This window comes from Trachurus japonicus, chromosome 13, assembly GCF_045865225.1.
Source record: "Trachurus japonicus isolate A0001 chromosome 13, Traja_1.0".
Lineage (NCBI taxonomy): Eukaryota > Metazoa > Chordata > Actinopteri > Carangiformes > Carangidae > Trachurus > Trachurus japonicus.
In genome coordinates this window covers 9,118,453-9,133,889 of record NC_140919.1, presented here as the reverse complement: position 1 = coordinate 9,133,889, position 15,437 = coordinate 9,118,453, and the positions used below count along the sequence as shown (strand labels likewise).

The 15,437-nt window shown below is 44.4% G+C and overlaps 1 pseudogene across 1 annotated transcript; it reads left to right on the top strand.

Moving 5' to 3' along the window:
- Nucleotides 1–1,088: 1,088 nt before the first annotated feature.
- On the top strand, nucleotides 1,089–11,317 carry LOC146975406 (protein NLRC3-like; annotated as a pseudogene). Its single transcript, XR_015037440.1, has 8 exons — nucleotides 1,089–1,279; nucleotides 4,793–4,900; nucleotides 5,086–5,164; nucleotides 5,325–5,553; nucleotides 5,706–7,533; nucleotides 7,645–8,083; nucleotides 10,502–10,548; nucleotides 10,648–11,317. The product of XR_015037440.1 is annotated as a protein NLRC3-like (transcript).
- Nucleotides 11,318–15,437: the final 4,120 nt, after the last annotated feature.

Genomic DNA, 15,437 nt, shown 5'->3' with positions numbered 1-15,437 from the left:
TCATTTGATGCGGTGTTCACTGTCTTTGTGAACATCATCTACAGTCTAGATGCATCAAATGAGTGATCAATGATCTGACTGTTGCTGCCTATCAATGTGATCAATACTGAACACCTCATGTTGTTATCACGGTTTATCTGAGACTTTAGTGATGACTGATTTTCCAGTGTTGATCAATGTTCAGCAGCATCAGGTTCTTCACAGTAACTGAGTACTGTACTTGCACTTTCCTTGAGTATTTCCTTGTTGTGCTACTTCCTGCTTGTACTGCAGCTCATGTACCTGACAGATGAAGCTACTGGTCACTTTCCAGCTGCAGGTTGTAGATTAAAAACACCCGATGAGCTCATAAACACACGATTAAAGATGATTACTATTATGTGTATTTTCACACCCACAAACACTCTGGGTTATTGATTACTGGACACAAATCATCAACATTGTTGCAACAGTTGTTCAATAAACATTTTTCAGGCAGAAATTTTCAGTTTTCAGTCTTAAAAACAGAGGATTTCCTTGTTTTTTTTCTGTTTGATTTGATTGTTGCTGTGACAAAACGACAAATTTGAAGACATGGCCTCACACTGAGAGGAACTTGAACGCATCATTAGTCTGTATTTTGTGACATTTGATGGAGCAAACGATGAATGGATCGACAGAGGCAATAAGTGTCAGTGGCAGCTGGAGAGTGTTTTTCTCTCTTTGAATTTCCAGTGTGAGTGAAATGACTGATTGTTGTGATAGTGGAGCTAAGTCTTGGCCCAGTTGTTGTGTGTGTAATAATCAGCTGTAGCTTGTTTGATCCAGTGGTTTTCTACAGGGACGCTGTCCACACAGAGACTGTGTCACATCAACTCAGTGGATCTCAGTCCTTGTGTGTGTCAGTGGATGGAAACAGTCGTCCACAGATTATGGTGCCGGGCTGCTCTTCACTTCACTGCAGCTTCATGACGCCATCTAGTGGACTGATTGTAGAAGTACAGCAGCTGATGGCAGCTTCCTCTTCCTCACTGCTGTGTGACTGCATTCAACTGACACTGACATGAAGCAGAGAAGAAGAGCCAATCAGTGGAGGAGCAGCTGGAGACATGATGGACATGTGAGCTGCTGTGCAGATGAATGATGTGTGTTTCCTCTGCAGGTGAAGCTACAAAGTGTGTGTGAGCTGATGTGGATGTGAGCTCAGCAGCATGGATCAGTGTGAGGACAGAGAGGAGGGAGCCCCTCCCTCTAAAACCACTCTGTGTGGGGGACGTCAGAGCCAGACCACAGGTCAAAGGTCAGATGAGCATCTCTAACTGCCCATGACTCGGATCACTGCTCCATCATTATTTGATTTGATTTGATTTAATTTGATTTGATCAACTTTATTAATCCCAGAGGGCACTTCTGTTCAGCTGTCCACCAAGAACAATACAAGCTCATCCACAACAATACAACAATACAAACTCAACAATACAAACTCATCCACATTCGTAGCTACATACATACGCACAGGTGCCAGATTGTTAATATGTCAGTGGAAGCAAAAGATGTCCACCTTTGTCTCCCGTTTGAAAATATATATATATTATTTCCACAAGCTTGGGTCTAGATTTAAGAGTCTGATAGCTGACGGGATGAATGATCTGGAGTAACGGTTGGTTTTCCGTAGTGGAGCTTTAAGACGGCGCCCTGAAGGCATCAGCACAAATTCAGACGACAGAATATGGTCATGCTGATTAATAATTGCTTTTGCTTTTTTAGCCACACGTTTATCCCAAAGGGAACCCAAGTCATCCTGCTGCACCCCTATTATTTTGGAGCACACCTTTACAATCTTATTCAGACAATTTTTGTCTTTAGCACCCAAGCTATTGTGCAAAACAAATAAAAGAAAAGGTCAAGATACTTTCAATAAAAGACTTGTAGAACAAGGACTGAATCCTCTTACAGACATTGAATGAATTTAACTTCCTGATTAGGTAAGTCCTCTGTTGGCCCTTCTTAACAATGGCTCTGCATTGACACCAAATCTTAGCTGTGAGTCAAAAACTGTTCCTAAGTATTTGTATGAAGCCACCATTTCTACCTCCTTACCATGAATAAAATTTGCAGGGGGCTTAGTATAATTTTTTCCAAAATTAATAATAATTTCCTTTGTTTTGGACACGTTAAGGTCTAGGAAATTCATGTCACACCGGTTGACAAATGCTGGAAGAGCACCCCCGTGACCAGATACAGGACTTTGAAGGAGGGACAGAAGGATTGTATCATCAGAGAACTTAAAGGGATAGTTCACCCTAGAATGATATTTCGCTCATTATCTACTCACCCTCATGTTGACTAAGGGCTGGAAGAAGTTTCAGATTCCTCCGTGGCTTCTCTGAGTTACAGGGGGTCTCGGCATAGCAGTGCATGTCCATATAACGGTTGCAAAGGGACACCGGAGCTCTTCGTAAAAAAACACACACAAAAAAACATCCAAATACCTCCATGCTGCTCGTATGTAATGTCCGTCTTGTGCTGAAGCCCCAAATTGCGTAATTGTCCCGAAAAAAATTAAATAAGTCTATATTTTAAGCTTGTTTGTAGCGGAAGCTTCTCGAAGCTCCTCTTCCTGGTCCGTCCAAATCTCGCGTGATTTGCGCCGGCGTCAGTATGCGTCAGTGCGGTTACTGCGAATCACGCGAGATTTGGACGGACCAGGAAGAGGAGCTTCGAGAAGCTTCCGCTACAAACAAGCTTAAAATATAGACTTATTTAATTTTTTTCGGGACAATTACGCAATTTGGGGCTTCAGCACAAGACGGACATTACATACGAGCATCATGGAGGTATTTGGATGTTTTTTTGTGTGTGTTTTTTTACGAAGAGCTCCGGTGTCCCTTTGCAACCGTTATATGGACATGCACTGCTATGCCGAGACCCCCTGTAACTCAGAGAAGCCACGGAGGAATCTGAAACTTCTTCCAGCCCTTAGTCAACATGAGGGTGAGTAGATAATGAGCGAAATATCATTCTAGGGTGAACTATCCCTTTAACTATATAGCTGTTCCCTTGAATGGACCTACAACTATCCATGTACAAAATAAAAAGAAGGGGTGAGAGAACACACCCTTGGGGTGATCCTATGCTCAATATCAGGACATCTGATATAGCTCCATTTACTAAAACCCTTTGCTTCCTCTCTGTTAAAAAATTATAAATAAGAAGCAAAAGCTGGAAGATTAAAATAAGCATCAAGATGATTGATTAAAATATCCGGTTTCATTTTATTAAAAGCTGATGAGAAATCAGCAAACAGAAGTCTTGCGTGTGAATTTGGTTTCTCTACAGTAGGTGCTTATAAATCTTCTCAAGGATAAAAAGTTTGGCATCTTCTACCCCCCTCCCAGCCTGGTAAGCAAATTGCAGGGGGTCTAGTTTACCTGCAACTCATACTGTTCCCTGTATACTATTTGTACCTGACAACTTCTTTTAAATAAAGCTGTTGATTAAAAAAAAAAAAAAAAGTTTACCTGCAACCCAGGACACAACCTCATCTTTCAGGATTCTTTCAAAGTGTTTCATAATCAGTGATGTGAGGGCGATCGGCCGAAACTCATTCAGTTTATTGGCCTTGTTTGTTTTGGGAAAAGGCACTATTGTAGAAGTCTTCCAAGTTGAAGGCACCACACATTTGTCTGCACATAATTGAAATAATTTTGAAAAGATTCCACTGAGCTGATCTGCGCAGAAGCATAAAGTGCGCCCACAGATAGCATCAGGGCCTGCTGCCTTCCTAATGTTAGTCTTTTTGAATAAGATTGCTACCTGTTCCTGTGATATCACTAACGTTTTTTGGGGTTCTAGAGAGTTTGTAACCATGGAGATATTTTGTGCAGCATCAGGTCTTTCAAAACGAGTAAAAAAAAAGCATTTAAACAGTTAGGCAGGTCGCCATCTCCAACTCCTGTGATTCTGATAGGATCTTTTGCCACATCTCGGTGGTGGTTGATGGATGCCATTGTTTTGATTTCCTGCCAAGCAGCTCTCATGTTGTTGTTGGTAAATTGCAGTTCTATTTTGTTTTTATAGTCCTTTTTGGCCTTGACTATTTCTTTCCTAACTTCCCCAGAGACATCCCGCTTCTCAAGAGGGTCTCCTGAGTAAAATATTCTTGTCTTTTTGTTAATCACTGATTTAAGTTCCTTTGTCACCCATGGTTTGTTAGTTGGGTATAAAATTATCTTTTTAGTAGGAATAATATAATCAACACAAAAGGAGATGTAAGATGATACAGCATCTGCAACTTCATCACAAGCATCAGAAAAGAAACAGTCCCAGTCAGTGCACTCCAGACTTGGAGGGATGAGACAGCATCCTCGGACCAAGTTTTGAGTGTCTTTTCAGTGCGCTCGAGGCTCCTAAAGTGAGGTCTATAGGTGGGCATTAGGTATACAAAGTTGTGATATGACGATTCTAGGGAAGGCATAGGAAACTATTTATACGCCCCGCCCATAGAGCCATAGCACAGGTCCAACACTGATTATTCACACTCAAACTCAGTGTGTGTTGTGATCAAGGCCAAAGCAGCAGCACAAGCCACAGTCTGCCGGACCTGGACATGGATCCAGCTGTGATTCCATGAAGAGCAACATCTCCGTTAATCGTCCTATTGACTTCAGTCGATCTGTTGATGGAAGGTCAAAAAACAGTCAGAAAGACTTTTCTCTCTAAAAGTCATTTGTTGTGTTTATTAAAGGATTGAAGATATTTTTCATCAGTTTTTCTCGAACATGCACATTTATCAGTTGTGTTGTTGTTTCAGGATCCAGAGACCAGACTCTCCTGAACCCAGCTGTCTGTCTTTAAGGAGCGACCGGTCTAAGGGAAGGCTCATTGAATTTAAAGGAGGGCGTGGATCAGCTGATCAGATGTAAGCTGTAACTGACAGTCAGACTCACGTTATTGTAGAAAAGAACCAGTTTGTACGACGTGTTGTTGGACCAGGTCTGAAACCAAAGTGTCTCTGTCTGTTGTGAACGTCCTCAGGGGACATATAAAGTCCATCTTGTATTATCTCTCTGTCCTGATGTTCACTTGACACTGATTCCTCCACAGAGTGGACCAGGAGAGCTCAGAGGTTCCCAGTGGTCAGTCTGCCCAGCAGCATCAGACACACCTGGACTCCATATTTATGGTGAGGACATGTCCAACAGCTGCTGTTACATCTGTTGTGTTCACCATCATCTCCATGCTGCACTTTGACACCAGTGGATTGTCAGTCTGTCCAACATGGATCTGATGTTTGGCTCCATGGTTTTAGTTTGATGCTGTCACTCATAGAGTTTCTGTTCCAGCTGCTGGAGGAGAACATGGTCACCTTTGTCAAGAACGAGCTGAAGAAGATCCACAAGGATCTGAGTCCAGATTACCCAGAATGCTCAGGGAGTCAGAGGGAGGATGAGGAGGTGTTGGACGGTGAGGATGAAGAGCAGAGGAGGAGCAGCAGAGAGGCATTTGTGAAAATCACAGTGAACTTCCTGAGGAGGATGAAGCAGGAGGAGCTGGCTGAGTGTCTGGAGAGCAGTAAGAGGATTTCTCTAAAGATTCAACATGATGGACAAATGAGACGTTCACTGACATCAACACATGGAGGGAAACATGTTCATTTAGTCGTTATTTAGAGGAATTAAATGTTATATTTTCTTATTGATCTTATTTCTTGTGTTTTCATTCAGAATATTTTGCTCCAGTTTGTGGACGTGAACTCAAATCTGCCCTGAAGAAGAAGTTCCAGTGTGTGTTTGAGGGGATCTCTAAAGCAGGAAACCCAACTTTTCTGAACCAGATCTACACAGAGCTCTACATCACAGAGGGAGGGGCTGGAGAGGTCAATGATGAACATGAGGTCAGACGGATTGAAACATTATCAAGGAAACCAGACAGACCAGAAACAACCATCAGACAAGAAGACATCTTTAAAGCCCCAGCTGGAAGAGACCGATCAATCAGAACAGTGATGACAAAGGGAGTGGCTGGCATTGGGAAAACAGTCTTAACACAGAAGTTCACTCTGGACTGGGCTGAAGACAAAACCAACCAGGACATACACTTCACATTTCCCTTCACCTTCAGAGAGCTGAATGTGCTGAAAGAGAAAAAGTTCAGCTTCGTGGAACTTGTTCATCACTTCTTCTCTGAAACCAAAGAAGCAGGAATCTGCAGGTTTGATCAGTTCCAGGTCGTCTTCATCTTTGACGGTCTGGACGAGTGTCGACTTCTTCTGGACTTCCACAACACTGAGATCCTGACTGATGTGACAGAGTCCACCTCAGTCAACGTGCTGCTGACCAACCTCATCAGGGGGAAACTGCTTCCCTCTGCTCGCCTCTGGATAACCACACGACCTGCAGCAGCCAATCAGATCCCTCCTCAGTGTGTTGACATGGTGACAGAGGTCAGAGGGTTCACTGACCCACAGAAGGAGGAGTACTTCAGGAAGAGGTTCAGAGATGAGGAGCAGGCCAGAGAGATCATCTCCCACATCAAGACATCACGAAGCCTCCACATCATGTGCCACATCCCAATCTTCTGCTGGATCACTGCTACAGTTCTGGAGGAGCTGTTGAAGACCAGAGAGGGAGGAGAGCTGCCCAAGACCCTGACTGAGATGTACATCCACTTCCTGGTGGTTCATCTAAAACTGAAGAAGGTCAAGTATGATGGAGGAGCTGAGACAGATCCACACTGGATTCCAGAGAGCAGGAAGATGATTGAATCTCTGGGGAAACTGGCTTTTGAGCAGCTGCAGAAAGGAAACCTGATCTTCTATGAATCAGACCTGACAGAGTGTGGCATCGATATCAGAGCAGCCTCAGTGTACTCAGGAGTGTTCACACAGATCTTTAAAGAGGAGAGAGGCCTGTACCAGGACAAAGTGTTCTGCTTCGTCCATCTGAGTGTTCAGGAGTTTCTGGCTGCTCTTCATGTCCATCTGACCTTCATCAACTCTGGACTCAACCTGAACTTAGAAGAACAAAGAACATCCTGGGTGGCTCCACTGATGTCCATCCTGTGGACTAAAGTCTTTGGATACAAACCTGAATTGATAATTTTCTACCAGAGCGCTGTGGACGAGGCCTTACAAAGTCCAAATGGACACCTGGACTTGTTCCTCCGCTTCATCCTGGGTCTTTCACTGGAGACCAATCAGAATCTCCTACGAGGTCTGATGAGTCAGACAGGAAGTGACTCATGGTCCAATCAGAAAACAGTGTGGTACATCAAGAAGAAGATTGAAGAAACTCCCTCTGCAGAGAAAAGCATCAACCTGTTCCACTGTCTGAATGAACTGAATGATCGTTCTCTAGTGGAGGAGATCCAACAGTCCCTGAGATCAGGACGTCTCTCTACAGATAAACTTTCTCCTGCTCAATGGTCGACTCTGGTCTTCATATTACTGTCATCAGAAGAAGATTTGGACGAGTTTGACCTGAAGAAATACTCTGCTTCAGAGGAGGCTCTTCTGAGGCTGCTGCCAGTGGTCAAAGCCTCCAACAAAGCTCTGTAAATGTAGAAATAGTTGGATTTATTCATCATTGTATAAAAACATTTGTGTCTTTTCAACAGGACAGAAAATAAACTCCTTTCTTCTATAATTCTTGATCATCTCTTCAGACTGAGCGGCTGTAACCTCTCAGAGAGAAGCTGTGAAGCTCTGTCCTCAGTCCTCAGCTCCCAGTCCTCTAGTCTGAGACACCTGGACCTAAGTAACAACAACCTGCAGGACTCAGGAGTGAAGCTGCTGTCTGGTGGGCTGGAGAGTCCACACTGTAGACTGGAGACTCTCAGGTGAGGATCCATCTAGCTGTTTATCTGATGACACTTCAATACAGCAGCAGGTGTTGACAGAGGGTTCCTGTGTGTTGTTGTGTGTGTTCAGTCTGTCAGGATGTCTGATCACAGAGGAAGGCTGTGCTTCTCTGGCCTCAGCTCTGAGCTCCAACCCCTCCCATCTGAGAGAGCTCGACCTGAGCTACAATCATCCAGGAGCCTCAGGAGTGAAGCTGCTGTCTGCTGGACTGGAGGATCCAGACTGGAGACTGGACTCTCTCAGGTATGGAGAGGCTGCTGTAGCCACACACACTGTCTGATAGAGGAGGAGGAGCTGGAACATTTTCTATGGCCCTGTTCACACTTGGTCACACCTGGTATTAACATCTGTTGTCTCAGGTGATTGATGCATTGATGACATCAGATCCGATCACTCAGACCATATCCAGAAGTGCTGTAGGTCACAGTGAAGCTCCACCCACTCCACTGACGTCCTCTGTCCCAGTCCGACTTGTCCCAACACAGTTTATACTGTAGCCTTGAATCTTAACCCTCAATCTCAAAAAATGCGCACTCCCACAAATGCGAGTGCTGTCCCGTTTCTCAGAAAGTTAAATTGAGGGACAAGTTTAAGGGCTGTATAGCCCTCAATATTGAGATTTTACGACACCACCCTTGGGAGCAAGGGCTACCCTGAATGCATTGCGTATTTTCACCAAACTAAAGCTGCAAAGAAACCGAGCTACATATAGTATTTTCTTTGTTAATAGAGAGATAAATATTACGAAAACCATTGTATTATCTTTTTTTTTTTTAAAGTATATTTTTTGGGCTTTTATGCCTTTATAGATAGTACAGTTGAGACAGACAGGAAATGGGGAGGCAGAGAGAGGGGGGATGACATGCAGCAAATGGCGCCCGACGCGGGACTCGAACCGGGGCCGACCGCAGCGAGGACTGTGCCTCTATACATGGGGCGCCCGCTCTAACCACTACGCCACGCGACGCCCCAACCATTGTATTATCTTAGTTTAGTTTTAGTTTTTGTAAATAGCCGGCCGGTGCGGACAAGCCATGTTGCTATGTTACATCCGGTTTTTGCAGCTTGGAGCCGGTCAGGAAGGGTTCGGTTGGTCGGTCAGTCGGCCGTCCTGTCTCGGGAAACACTGTGCCACAGCTGTCCGCGGCGGAGTGTGATGGTCCGTCGACCAACGGAGACAGGGCATGTCCATCTCACCTGTGCCGCAACAGGACCACGGAGAGCACCAAGACCGAGATGCCAGTCTGCCTCAGCGTCTTATGACGAACCCCCGCCGTGGAGAAGCCCCACTTTGTAGCGGCAGGCGGCTGTGGCTTGACACCGTATTTCTCGAGACATTAGACCGTAGCAGAATGGGCCTGTTGGCTCAGAGCTTCAAAAAACCCTAGGGATGAAGCAGAGCGGCTGGTGCTCCATCTCAATCTCACCCACACAGGCTACAGAGTGTCGGCTCGGCTTGCTCCGCCATCCTGTTTTAAATTACATTACTCCTTTTAAAAGTGGACGGTTTGTAACAGTTGTAATGTTCCTTTAACAACGTTAACATGGACGTTACAGGACGTTACTGAGCGGCGCCTTTGTTTTGTTCAGTTGAGAAGACGAGTACACGATGAGTGGAAGCCATTACTGAGCTCCCGTATTTCTCTTTTTCTTTGATTCTCAACTCAGCTAACAGTGAGTAATGTGAGACTGCTTTGTCATGTATGATATAACGTGGTGTTTTGCTCAATAAAAAAGCAACAGTCGTGAAGTCCCAAGTTAACTATTTTGTGGACGTTCCTTTTTTTTCCTGCTCACACCACCACTCACAAACGAACTGTTACAAGTGGCGCCCGAACATTTTTCTTTTCTCCTTGGATCTTTCATGGACAAACAGTACAACTCTACGCACCGAAGTGTTTTTTCATCGTTTTGGACTGCAATGTGCTTAACCGCGTGCGGCGGCAACATCACAGACAACTGGCGAGTGTAGTGACGGTGCTGCGGCCAGAACCCGTCTCCGGACCTGTTTGTGCAATGTGCTGCGGAGGTTCCTGACGCCGGCTGCGCAGTTGGCTCCTTTTGGACTGCACGTGCTGGCAAGCACATTGAGAAGGCCTACCGGTCCATCAACCCTCTACACGGCTAAAGAAGCCCGAGTTTGAGGTTGGCAAACTGATGGAGTTCCACGGTGAGGGTGGTGAGGGTGATGCCGGCGGCATGGCAGCGGAGGCATCTGGTGGCGTCGTTGGAGCCAAGGTGAAGAGCTCCTGAAACAATAGAGTGTTTGACCTGAACAGTCCCAGAGACTCTGGACACCTGTTGAGTGTGGACACACAAATAACAACACAGCAACAAGAATGAAACCATGTCCACTGCTCAGAGACATTCGTCTCTCAGCGTCTCCAAAGTGACATCACATGGAGAAAACACATGATGAAGTGTTTCCTCCTCGTCTACTCCTGCTCCGTATCATCGCTAGATAAAGATTCCAGCTCCTTCTTCACTGTGCTCAGTGTTCATCCAAGCCTCCATGTGAACACAGTGATAAAACAGTGTGTGTGTGTGTGTGTGTGTATGTGTGTGTGTGTGTGTGTGTGTGTGTGTGTGTGAGAGCCATGTAATGTCCATGTGTTCATGCTGACAGAGAAGGTGCTGCTCTGACCCCCCTCCTCCTTTCAGGGTGGAGCCTGCTGGAGTCCCATGGTTGACACCAGGTCTGAGGAAGTGTAAGTGTGTTTTTACTTACTTACTAGGAGTCTTCATCAAACTCTCAATAACTGATCACATGATCAATAACTGCAGCTGTGTCTTGTTCTCTCCATCAGATTCCTGTCAACTCACAATCGACACAAACACAGTGAACACAAAGATCAAACTGTCTGACAACAACAGGAAGGCGACATATGTGATGGAGGAGCAGCAGTCATATCCTGATCATCCAGACAGATTTGACCAGTGGCCTCAGCTGTTGTGTTCAACTGGTCTGACTGGTCGCTGCTACTGGGAGGTCGAGTGGAGAGGAGGGGTTGAAATATCAGTGAGTTACAGAGGAATCAGAAGGAAAGGAAACAGTATGGACTGTTGGTTTGGGAGGAACGATCAGTCCTGGAGTCTGAACTGCTCTGAAAGTGGTTACAGTGTCTGTCACAATAACAGAGTGACAGGTATCTCCTCCACCTCCTCCTCCTCCCTCTTTTCTGTCTCTAACAGAGTAGCAGTGTATGTGGACTGTCCTGCTGGCTCTCTGTCCTTCTACAGAGTCTCCTCTGACTCACTGATCCACCTCTACACCTTCAACACCACCTTCACTAAACCTCTGTATCCTGGGTTTGGGTTTGGATTCTGGTCCATATTATTGTCTCGGTCCTGGTCCAGACCTGGTTCCTCAGTGAGTCTGTGTTGAGTGAATCAGAGTCTCCTCCTGTCACAGAAACCTTCTCACTGTTGAACAGACAGTTCAGTCTCTACATGTCTGTCTCTGTCTCTCACTCACGTTTTCACATTCATGGATGAAGTCAATTTTTCCCCAAACTATTCAATTGATTCTTGTAAACCTCTTCCTCTTTCTTTAACAATGTAGGGGTGTTCGTTGACTTTTACTTTGGCATGATTCTCAGTTTCCTGTCTTTTCACATTAAAACCATCAGTCTCTGGGCTGATTCAGTTTTGAATTCCTTCCAGTTTGTCAGTTTGTTTTAAAGCTTTAAGAAATGACAGAGACAGTGAAATGAAGGTTGATGAGAGAATTAAGTCAACAGAGGAAAGACTGAAATTCTCCAGAAGAAGAACTGGTTCTGTCCCAGTCTCTCCAGCTGCTGAAAGACTGGTCCAAGACTTCTCATATATTTATATGTACACATTCAAATATTCATAATAGAACTATACACACTATCACGTTCAATAATTACAACGATTTGTTGAATTTATATGTCTCTCCCCTGAAATTTAAATCCTGTCCATCACCATGACAACCCCAAGCTGTTAACGCTGTTGAACATCATGAACCTGCATCTCCCCTGATGTTCGTATGTACATTAATAACTGCCTTTGTACTGAAAATATTATTGCCAATAAAGATTTACTGAATAGGAGAAAGGCATCTCTCCCCTTGCTGGCATAAGTGTTTTCTTCAGCTAGGCTCAAACAATCTGCATGGTCTCAGTCCAAAACATTCATCGTTTTTATCTCTATCACTGTGTATACAGTGAGGGAGAGACAATCCTACAGGTGGTGTTTTTGAGCAGCCTACATTCAGTGTGATTGACTATCATAGACAGCAATCAATATCCGTGACATTTCCCCACCTTGTTTCCTGTGTTTACCAGAAACACATGAGCATGCAGAGCTGCACAGTCGCTTCATGATGTCTTTAATATCATCATTGTCACCTGTGACCTCAGATGACCTGAGAGCAGCTCTGTCTCCTGGTGTCATCAATTCCTTCTTTGCAGGTTCATTACTGTGGTGATACTAGCTGAAGTTCATTTTTCTCAATCTTTAGATAAACCCTTCTCCTTGGGACCATGTCAGTTGTGTAAACCACTGTTAGTAGTATAGTTGTGTTAGTCCACTGAAGAAGTTACTAAGTGTTGGTGTGATGCTGTCGAGGAGACAGTCCACTGCTCCATGTCTATGAGAAGTTACTGTCAGTGTTTGTTAATCAGCAGCACTTTGATTGCAACCATGGATTGAAAGTGGAAGCGGTGTGTTCTGGTAGGCGAGTAGTTAGAGATCAGGAAACCAGGATTCACATAACCGTATCACATTCATAACTTGCTTTTGATTGGCAGCCTGGCTTATCAAAAATAATTTGTTAAGTGTTTTATTTACTTTTCTTCAGATTAATACATTTATTTTGTCATCTTTACAGATTCTCACTCTTTTCTTCAAAGCAAATCCTCTGTTAATTTGGCGATTACCCATAATCCTGTGTCATTCCTCCTTCGCTCTGTGATGCAGGTACAGATTTATGACAGTAGGTGGCAGTGGCGTCCCATTCAGCAGAATTTCACCTGAACCTATTAAACTACATGACACAAAGCTCTGATGCCAAGACGTTTCTCCATAGACGGATTACCGCATGGGCAAAGTGGGCGTGTGCCCAGGGCCCCAGATCCAATAGGGGCCCTTGGCCTTCAGAGTTTTTTTTTTTTTGTACAATTAAAAATATATATATATATTGGAATGAATGTGGTTTTGAAAATGTAGTATGATTATAAAATCAATTGAATGCTTTAGAAATTATAAATCAGTAGGCTAATGTGTGATGACACAATGACGTAGCCTACGTGCGCTGGGGTCAAATATACAGTGCGTTTTTTAAATGGAGACGCGGGCGCTCAGTGGATCAGCTGTTGCTGCTAGACGAAAACAAAGGAAAGAAAAGGCTGAAACGGTTGAAACGGCTGAAACTGCGCTATGTAAGTGGCCGTAGAGGACAGACTGATCCGAGTGTTGGACTACCTTATCAAGGACTTTTCCTCGAAGAAGACCAGGAAAAAGCCGGTGGTTTTGGTGAGTCTATAGCTACTCGAGTAGGTTACTCGGCATCCGAGTGCAGTCCGACCCCCTGGTTATGTGTGTGTAATCTCTCTCGCGTTGTTAAATGAATAAACAGAAACCGCTGCAGAGCGCGAGCCTGGCACAGAGGTGCGCGCTCTGGCGCATCTGGCACAATCTGTTAACGGCGCAGAAAGGAAACTGGCTCCACTGCGCCGCTATTTCACGTCCGACGTCTATGGTAAACCCACGTTTTTATTGACATTGTCGTGTCCGATCCGACGTAACTATAACACCATAACACAAATGTATCTGACAGCTCTCACTTCGTCATCTGCTCCTCCTCACTAACTCACCTACACACAGGACTCTGTCTTCCTCACACTCACCCCGGCCCCTCATCCAACCATACCCTACCTGCCCGTATACTGTACCGTACACATTCACAGTCAGTCAGAAATCACAGAACTTAAACATCATAACAAGAACGTTACTGCGGGGTCGCTACAATATTTACAGTTTTTCAGTTGTGCAATAGGCTCTTATTAATAATCCAATCCCATTGCTACGTGGCATGATGCGCACCAGTGTTTGTAGAGCCCGGTTCAGGGGAGCACAACCCCCCCAACCCCCTCGCAAAAAAGACCTAAAATGACAGTAATTTTGTGTTGTTGTGTGTTGCCCGGTGTGCGTAATGGGAAGAGCGCCTTTGCCACTGTTTGCATGTGTGTTTGCATGTGTAGGCAGGGGCCCGTGGCGAGTTTGTGTCCAGGGCCCGTGGTCATGATAATCCGTCTATGCGTTTCTCTGTAGCAGATCAGAAATGGTCAAAATAGCCACCTGGTGTTTGCCACTGTGAACTGTGTATTGTCACAGTTACACAACATTAAGATTCTTACAGTTTTTCTCAATTGCTAAAACACTAAACCCTGTTGTCTGAACCAAATTCTCAGTTGCCTGAACCCACTGATTGAATCAGTCACTCTTTTGGCAAAACCATCAGCACTTTTCACCTGTTTTGACACATCTTACCAACACATTTTCATTGTGATGCACCTGTGTTGCAAAATGCTGAGCACAGGTGGCAAAAGTCAAACACAAGTAAAGCACAAGTTTCACCGGTTGAACACAACAACTCAAAATTGATAACACTTGTGTCCAATGATGTGAGGGCACATATACTGTAAGCCAGTTCAGGATGAAGTCCTGTGGCCTGACCCAGTACAGAGAAATTACGCTGTGGCTGAGTTGTGCACTTCTCATTTCTATATTTTTGTACTTTATTTTTACGTAGGCTTACTGTATACAAGTACTAAATGCACAAGATTTCTGTTTGTCTTTGTACTGTACAAGTGCTACGTGTAAATGCACAAGATTTCTGGTTTTTATACTCCTTTTTTTTTTACTATGTACAAGTGCTAAATGCACAGGTTTTTTGTTTTGCAAGAGGAGAAGATGAGAGGTGACAGGGTGAAGAAAGAAAGGATGAGGGAGGGAGGGAGGGATGAACTGGGCAGAAAAAAAGAAGGAGGGAAAAGGGGATGAAATGGATGTGGAGAGGTAAGGAGGAGGGTGAAAGAAAGGGAAGGAGAAAAGTGCTACAGTGTAAATGCACAGGTTTTTTGTTTTGCAACATGCATTTAGCCTACAGTGAACGATAAACATTTATTTCTACAGCTTCATGTGCTGAGCGTTGTGTTTTCTATTTTTCTATGTAGTGTTTAGTGGCTGCTCAGTAGTGTTTTTAATTTTGATTGACTCGGGGCACGATTTGGCAACAAAGTTCAGTTTTGGGCACAGATTGAACTGTTTTGAGGTGAAAGTTTGGTTTTGCAAGAAGAGTCTGAGGTTTTGTGAATGTAGCTTGAAAATTGGGGTTTGTGTTCACAGTTTAGAGAAAATGAGAGAAGCTTTCGAGAAATGTGTCTTAGCAATCGAGAAAAACTGTAACATCCTCTCCATTCCTCATTCACCCTCCTCCCTTCAGGCAGGAGGTACAAAGTCCCCCTGGCCAGAAAATCAATCCACAAAAAATCATTCATTCCATCTGCAGTCACAGCCCTCAACAGTAGAAGAACTCCAACCTAAACAACCCAAAATGACTTGCTGCTATTGT